General features: G+C 43.4%; 1 long non-coding RNA gene across 1 annotated transcript; it reads right to left on the bottom strand.

The window, feature by feature from the left end:
• Window positions 1-471: 471 nt before the first annotated feature.
• Window positions 472-6,318, bottom strand: LOC133384289 (uncharacterized). Its single transcript, XR_009762485.1, has 4 exons — window positions 6,191-6,318; window positions 4,496-4,631; window positions 3,601-3,717; window positions 472-2,811 (listed from the first exon to the last, which is right to left on the bottom strand). It is a non-coding gene; the product is annotated as an uncharacterized LOC133384289 (long non-coding RNA).
• Between the last annotated feature and the right edge of the window lie 2,353 nt (window positions 6,319-8,671).

Here is an 8,671-nt window from a genome sequence, read left to right as displayed (position 1 = left end):
CATAATTCTTCTCTGTGAGCCGTTCCAGAGGCATACCTGCAGATAATGCAACCGCCATCCTCAGCAGCAATCTTGTCCTCACCTCTCCAACACACATGGTTCCTTCTCAAACCGGGGGGTGGTAATGAGTGGGGTGCCACAGGGCTCAGTCCTGGGACCAGTGTTCTTCAGCATTTTTATTAATGACATGGATGAGGAGGTGCAGGGAATGCTTCTCAAATTTGCAGATGATACAAAATTGGGAGGGATAGCTAATACCCTGGAGGACTGAGACAAAATTCAAAGTGATCTTGATAGGCTAGAGCAGCCTTTCCCAACCAGTGTGCCTCCAGATGTTGTTGGACCACAATTCCCATCTTTCCTGACCATTGGCAATGCTGGCTGAGGCTGATGGGAGTTGTGGTCCAACAACATCTGGAGGCACACTGGTTGGGAAAGGCTGGGCTAGAGCATTGGGCTGAAAATAACAGAATAACATGTAACAGGGATAAGTGCAAAGTTTAAATCTAGGAAAAAGAAGCCAAAATCAGTTACAAGATAGGGGATACTTTGCTCAGCAATACTGTGTGCAAGAAGCATCTTGGAATTGTTGTTGGTCACAAGCTGAATATGAGCCAACAGTGTGATATGGCTGCAAAAAAAGGCAAATGCTATTTTAGGCTGTATTAACAGAAGTATAGTTTCCAAATAGTGTGAAATATTGGTTCCCCCCTATTCGGCACTAGTTAGTCCTCATCTTGGGAACTACATCCAGTTCTGATACCACATTTTATCAAGGATGCAGACAAACTAGAGCAGGCTCAGAGGAGGGCAACAAGGATGATCAGGGAACTGGAAACAAAGCCCTATGAGGAGAGATTGAAAGAACTGGGCATGTTTAGCCTTGAGAAGAGAAGACTGAGGGGAGATATGATAGCACTCTTCAAGTACTTTAAAGGTCGCCACACAGAGGGGGCAGGATCTCTTCTTGGTTGTCCCAGACTGCAGGACATGGAACAATGGGGTCAAGTTGCAGGAAGCAAAATTTCAACTGAACATCAGGAAAAACTTCCTAAGTGAGCGGTACGACAAAGAAACCAATTATCTAGGGAGCTGGTGGGCTCTCCAACACTGGAAGCATTTAAGAGGCAGCTGGACAGACACTTGTCAAAAATGTAATTGTACTGCCTTTGATTCCAACTTATGGTGACCCTGTGAATATTTATATATTTATTTATTTTATTAAATTTTTATACTGCCCCACTAGCATAGCTCTCTAGGGTTTTCATGAGGCTGAGAGGCAGTGACTGGCTCAAGGTCACCCAGTGAGCTTCATGACTATGTGGGGATTTGAACTCTGGTCGCCCAGGTCGTAGTCCAACATCTTAACTACTACACCACACTAGCTCTCAGGTATGCTTTAATTTGGATTCCTGCACTGACCAGGGGATTGCACTCGATAGCCTCATAGCCCCCTTTTAACTCTACTATTCTGATTCTATGACGTTTGTTTGTCTGACGAACAGCTGAACACCTGTATGGTGTCAACATGTGTCAAATTTGAGAATGAATTTTCACACACAGCTGTAGATGCACCAACTGTGAGTTCAGTTCTCCTGAGGCAGCTGCTTCCTGGAATTAACTACCCTGGTCTCCTTTGCCATGCCAGGAAAGCAATTAAGAGAAGTTTTACTTTAAAGATTAAATTAATACCTATAAACATCACTTTTCATAAGGAAATGCTTGACAGCATGTCACATAGGAACTATACGTCTCTTCAAACTACCGGTGCTAGAATGAACTGTACAAGCACACAGTTTCTGTTCTCAGCAAGGCCTTGGGCCAGCCAGCAAACACTGTTTCTGATGGCTCTACCAGCAAATGTCACACCCTATTTTGGTAATACATGAGTTTGCATGAGAAAAGTTAAATAAGGTGCATTATTCTTTTTCAACTTTTTCAACTAACTATGCCCCCAGACATGCACACACACACAATATTCCAGCTCCCCTTGCCTGGCCCACATTAGTGAGGTCTGATTAGGCTCCCTGGGCCTTGGAAAGCCAGCTTGCTCACCTCTCTGCTTCTTCTCAGGTCCTGCCCTGGACCAGGCTAGGCAGCTGCACAGTTTAGGCCTCAAAGCCTAGGCATCTCCCCCCCCCGATGCACTAATAACACCCACCACCTCCAGAGATGGATCTTTGGCCTGATCCAGCAGGACTCTTCTTTTTTCCTCCCAATCATGTTTTATTTCATTTTTGGTATACAATATCAGTAAAGTATAAAACAATAATATAACACATGACAAAAAAAAAACATTGGTCATATTGTAGTATCAAAAGAAGTCCATTTGTTGATTGTCCTTATATAGTAATTGTTCTCTTTTTCCTCAGGGTTATCTGATACAGTCTTTCCAAAAAAAGTCCGTGTGTGGAAGGGGGTTGCCAATTATGTTCTTCTTGTGCCACATATGAAATAAAGCTGAACCAAGTTGTTGGAAAATTGTCCATTGTGTTTCTTGAACTATTTCTGTCTTTTCTTTTTCGTGCCAGTTTTCTGTTAATGCGATAGACCAACTTTGTTGATACCATTCTGATTTTAAGTTATCACCTAGTTTCTTCTATCTTCTGGCAATTGGCATTCTTACTGCTGCTAATAACATTTTTAAGAGATGACTGTGTGAGACATCCTGCCCCTCCACCTCAAAGACAGAAAGAAGTGCCATTCTAGGATCTAGACACAATGACTGCCCAGTGATGACTTCCATTTCATTTTAGGGGAGCACTTTGCTTTCAGTATGACTTTGTCAGAAGCTTTGCTTGAGCGATACCTCTTTTGCAAAGAAAAAAAAAGAAGAAACTGTTATTTTCTGTTTGATCCAGAAAACACCATTTCTTAGCTGAAACTGGTTCACTGTCTCTGAGAGCTGCTCTACACATTACATCATGAGTAGGAAACCAGGTGGCTCTCCAGATGTTGTTGGGCCAGCATGGCAAATGGTCGTGGATGATGGGGAGTGTCGTCCGGAAACATCTGGAAGGCCACAGGTTCCTCATCTCTGCATTACACAGACTAAAGTGGAAGCATTCTAGACTCTGCCACTTCAGACAGCAAGTGAGAGGGGGAGATCACAGTCGTGGTGTTTTTTAATGCTACCCCTACATAAAAAGCTCCCCATAAATGTATAGTTTAATCCTTTCCCTGATAGGCTACTTTTAACTTGGGGAAGCATTCCAATATGTGATGCCCCACCTAAATAATGGTAAAGTCCAGAACTGTTTTGCTTAGAATGCAGACTCTGGAATGGTTCACACATTAGCCGTATGGATGGATCATTGCTGACAATACATTTTCAAGGCTGAGGAGGAGAGAGCTGCTGTCTGTCTTTAAAAAAACAACACCACCCTCAATACCCTATGTTTATAACAGAGAACACCTGTAGAAAATTAATTAATGGGCATGGAGAAAGATTATTATTAGACAGCCACCATAAAATCTCTAGAGCAAAATACGTGGATGAATCACCTTTCCTCCAGGCATGGATGGGATTTTCCCTCCCATTTCAAAAAGAGAAAACAAATACAACATGCATTCTGCATTTGCAGTACTCGATAATCATACCTTAAATCAGCCTTGCCCAACCGGTGTCATCTTTCCTGACCATTGGCAATGCTGGCTGAGGCTGATGGGAGTTGTGGTCCAACAACATCTGGAGGCACACCGGTTGGGAAAGGCTGCCTTAAATGAAGCAGCACTTCATTAGCCAGGATTAGTTATGGATGTCATATTCTGCAAAGTTGTGCTGTAAGCTGTTTTGGATATTTTTTTTTTACACAGAGATGTAATTAATATATTTTACTAATTCTAAATGTTTAGGGCTACAATCCTATACTACTTACCTGGGAGTAAGCCCTCTGAACTCAGTGGGGCTTACTTCTGAGCAGACTTCTATAAGACTGTTCATAGAGCATATTTTACACAGGTGAGGCAGCAAATAATGGATCCCATTTAGCCCTTTGAAGAGGACCTTCATTCTAGGGATAATAATCAATGTGTGGAAGATGGGGAGTTGGATTGGTCCCACTCCTGAGCTCCACATCTTGTTTGGGTCTTCTGCATAGCGCCTATGCATCACAAAATGTCCTTCGGGTGATGTAGTGTATCCTGCATTTTTGAAGGTTATAGATCATACAGGTGAATCTTAGGCATGTTGTGAGCATATAAGCCCTTATCCAGAAGATCTGATCAATGTGTGGAGGAGGCAGTAGGCCCTCTTCCACTCTCAACTCTGCATTGGTTTTTGTTGAGTGTCTGCAGAGCAGAATGCAATGCAAGCTATCAATGTAGCAAAAGAATGGCAGTTTTTGATTGGAAATGACATGAGCTGACTATTGAGTCAGCTTTGAAATCACTTGAAAAATAAGCAGTTTGAGTGTTCTCCCCACCCTGCCCCCACAAAAGCCCTACCCACTGAAGTCCAATGCAAAGAAGACTGTCTTTCACCATCCATGCTTACCTTACAATGTGTTTGTGTGCAATCCCTCTTCCTCTCTCTGATCCAAAGGCTATCAAGGCTTGTGTTCCCCCCCCTCAAGTCCAAAGTTCAATGCTCTGCAGTTTCCCAGATGCCTACTGTGACATCACACATCCAGCTGAGTGGGTGTCATCACAATGCACACGGTGGCAAAGAAAGAAAGAAAACAGTTCAGTCAACCCCCCCTTGCCCACCTGCCCCACACAAAACCCCAAACCAAACAAGGCCTTGTATGTTTCCTTTTGATAATATCTATTCTCTAGCTTCCCAGTATTTAAGGTGGGGGAGAAATGAAATGTAAGTACCCTGATTTATTGCCCAAGGAGCTCAAGGCAGCACACATGGTTCTCATCCCCACTTTATTCTCACAATGATGCTGTCAGGTTGGCTGGTTAGTCCCCAAGGCCGCCCAAGGAGCTTTATGAGTGAGTGGAGATTTGACCACTCTCCCTGTTCTGCCAGTTCCAGTGCGTCTCCACCTCACTCTTCTGAAAACGGGGACACATGACTCTAGTCAAACCCTGTCCCTTTTTACTGTAAAACCTGGTGGGAGCTTGAGTGCATTTTTTAAAAAATAAATTCAGCTTCAAAGAGATTTTGCAGCTGATCGGCAGATCAATCCATTTCCCCTCCAGCTGTGGCTAATGGAAATGCTTTGCTCTGTGGCTAGTGCGTTCACAGCCAGAGTCTCTTCAGTTCTAATCCCACAACTTGAACTGCTATACCACACTGGCTCAGTGGATCCACTGAAAAATACTGTTTACAGTGGAATGAGGTAATATGAAAACATTGTGTTGTCTGATCTACGATACAAATATCACCATTGGATGGTACAATCATCAAAGATAAACACGCACACATGAATTCATCATAACTTGTTTTAAGCTGATATTAATATTGTATTTTTTAATGGCTATAATCTTCCCTGGGACCTTATGGTAAAAGGCAGGTAAGAAATTGAACAAATAACGAAATAACAATAATTCTATAGCATTGTATAAGCTGCAGTGTTCATTCAATTCTGATTCCCCAAAAGAAATGAGAATTAATATTTTGGTGAGGCTTTTTCAAAATAACTTACTAACAGGAAGAATGCTAAATTTATTTTTAGAAACAATTAAATTGATGATACCTTGACATCGTAAATGTTACATTTCCAGTGAGGTTTAAACTTCCCCTTTTAACCCAAAAGCAAGCCCTGGGGAGGCTGCTTATTAATGGGTGGGCAGGAAGAGGTTCTCCTTCCTCTCCAGTTGTTTTCTAGCTGAAAGTCACCCTTGCCAACTTGTCTTTGCATCCATAAATGCAAAGATATAGGAAAGCTATGGGAAGCTCATATTTCCCCACCCGCCAGGTGAAAAAGCAGGTTGGGGAAGGGTGATTTTGAGCTGGAAAATGATTGGAGGGGGAAATATTATGCACCCGATTTTGCCATGCATGTCCTCAGCTCTGAATAAGAGCCTGCAGAGGAAAGAATCCTAGATACCTCCATGTAACGCAGGGTGGAGACCCTGTGGCCTTCCAGATGTTGTTGGATTACAACTCCCATCATCCCTAACCATTGGATGTGCTGGCTGGGGCTGATGGGAGTTGTAGTCCAGCAATTTCCGGAGGACCAAAAGTTCCCCACCCCTGATGTAATGCTTACTTGGAGTCTGAGAAAAAGAGAATTCTTACCTCGTTGTATTACTACTACTTCTTCCTGAAGAAGCTTTCGGGTTATTTCTCCTCCTTAGGTTTCAGCAAGGTGGCAGCTGGGCAGGGATGAGATCAGAACTCATATGTTACTAATAATGACTGTGATAGCAATGTCAACAATGTGGTACATTAAAGACTAACTAATGTTGTAATAGTATAAACTTTTGTGGACCAAAGTCCACTTTCTCAGATGCTTGTAATTCTCAGTTGCAGATATATATAGAGAGACATGTGGTGTACTGGGTGGGTGATGGGTAAGCAGTGAGGTCAGAGGGAAAGGAGATGCAACAAGTACAGTTAGTGGCAATTCAATTAGAATGTATGCACCATAAGCAGGATGACCCTTAACAACAGCAGTGACAGGTGAGAAAACAATCAACTTGGCAATGCTGAGTTAATATCTGTGATGGGAAAGGACACCATTTTCTCTATTCAGACCCAATGCATAGAGTTGTACTCCTTGATGAATTGTAATTCAGCAGTTTCACGCTTGGACAGTTTCCCTTTGACATTCCTTTGTTCAGTTATGGCCACCTTATTATGGCTTGGCTCAGCTGCAGACAGTGGATTTCATGGTGTGTGCTGGGTGTAGATGTAGCATGTAGATATGTGCAGTGGTTACCGGGTTTCCAGTATAAAGTGGTGCTTAAGATCAGTGGCAAAGGGTCCTGGTAGATTAAAATGTTCTACTGATTTATGAATATTGCCATTTCTGATGTCTTATTTTAGTCCACTTTTTACAAAGCCTGTGAGAGGAAAGTATCATTGTCCAGAACGGGTTGTAGATCTTTGATGATATGTTGGAGTAGTTTTAGCTGGGAGCTGTAGATGGCAAGAAGTGGTGTTCTGTCATCTTCTCTTCTGGGTCTATCCTGTAGTACAAGGATGAGGAACCTGTGGTTATCCAGACATTTCTAGACTACAACATCTCCTGTTGTCCCTGGTCACTGGCCATACTGGTTGGGGCTGATGGATCCAGCAACAACTGGAGGGCCACAGGTTTCCCTCACCCTTGCTGTAGCAGATTATTCATATTAATGGGTATCAGTCTAGCCTTGCTGATCTGAGTCTTTACTTCATTCCTTATGTTGTGAGTCTGTCTAATGAATCAGAACAGATGTGGTTGAATCACAGAGCTTGGCTGTAGAACAGTGTGATGTGGCTGCAAAAAAGGCAAATGCTATTTTAGGATGCATTCACAGAAGTATATTCCAAATCACATGAAGTATTGGTTCCCCGCTATTAGGCACTGGTTAGGCTTCATCTTGAGTACTGAATCCAGTTCTGGACACTGCACTTTAAGAAGGATGCAGACAAACTGGAACAGGTTCAGAGGAGGGCAACAAAGATGATCAGGGGACTGGAGACAAAGCCCTATGAGGACAGACTGAAAGAACTGGGCATGTTTAGCCTTGAGAAGAGAAGACTGAGGGGAGATATGACAGCACTCTTCAAGTACTTGAAAGGTTGCCACACAGAGGAGGGCCAGGATCTCTTCCCGATCGTCCCAAAGTGCAGGACACGGAATAATGGGCTCAAGTTAGAGGAAGCCTGATGAACATCAGGAAAAACGTCTTAACTCTGAGAGCGGTACGACAATGCAACCAATTACCCAGGGACGTGGCGGGATCTCCAACACTGGGGGCCTTCAAGAGGCAGCTGGACAGCCACCTGTTGGGTATGCTTTAATTTGGATTCCTGCACTGAGCAGGGGGTTTTACTCGATGGCCTTATAGGCCCCTTCCAATTCTATGATTCTGTGATTCTATAGGGGTAGGGAGCCTGTGAGCCTCCAGGTGTTGTTAGATCACAGCTACCATCATACCTGATCATTGGCCATGCTGGCTGGGCTTGATGGGAGTTGAACATCGGAAGGGCCACACATTCCCCATCCCTAGCTGTAGACAATGGATTTTGTATTGTGTTCTGAATGGAAACATGTAATGTGTGGTGGCTGGTGAGCTTCCAATATAAGGTGGTATTTATATATCCATTTTGCAGTTGCCCTGTAGTGTCCAGAAAGTGCAGCTGCTGCTTGGACCAGCCTAGGCTTACGTGGATGGTGGGATGGAAGTTGCTGAAGTCCTTGGTGGAACTTCTCAAGTGTCTTTTCTCCATTGGTGCAGAAGATACAGATGTTGATATCATCAGTGTCCCACAATTTAAAGATTCCCACAAGGCATTTCTCAGACTGCAATACCCATCCAGTGAAGTGATTATACCCTTCAAGGGGAGAGATGATGAACTTGGCACACGGAGGCCATTTTTCAGTATCAGACCCATGTCAAGCATAATGTGGTGTTTGGCCCTTAATGTCATGCATCTTCTGCTCCAAGGCTGGGCCTGGATGGCGGCTAATCCAACTGCAGCACTAAACAGGAAGTGGGGGAAAGGGTAGTAGAAGAAATAAAGATAAGGAAACAAGAGGTCTAAGGTGTCACCATTACAAAAACAAATGAT

Source organism: Rhineura floridana, chromosome 4 (genome assembly GCF_030035675.1).
Source record: "Rhineura floridana isolate rRhiFlo1 chromosome 4, rRhiFlo1.hap2, whole genome shotgun sequence".
NCBI classification, from domain to species: Eukaryota; Metazoa; Chordata; class Lepidosauria; order Squamata; family Rhineuridae; genus Rhineura; species Rhineura floridana.
The sequence above is the reverse complement of the archived record's forward strand: the minus strand, read 5'-3'. Positions and strand labels throughout refer to the sequence as shown.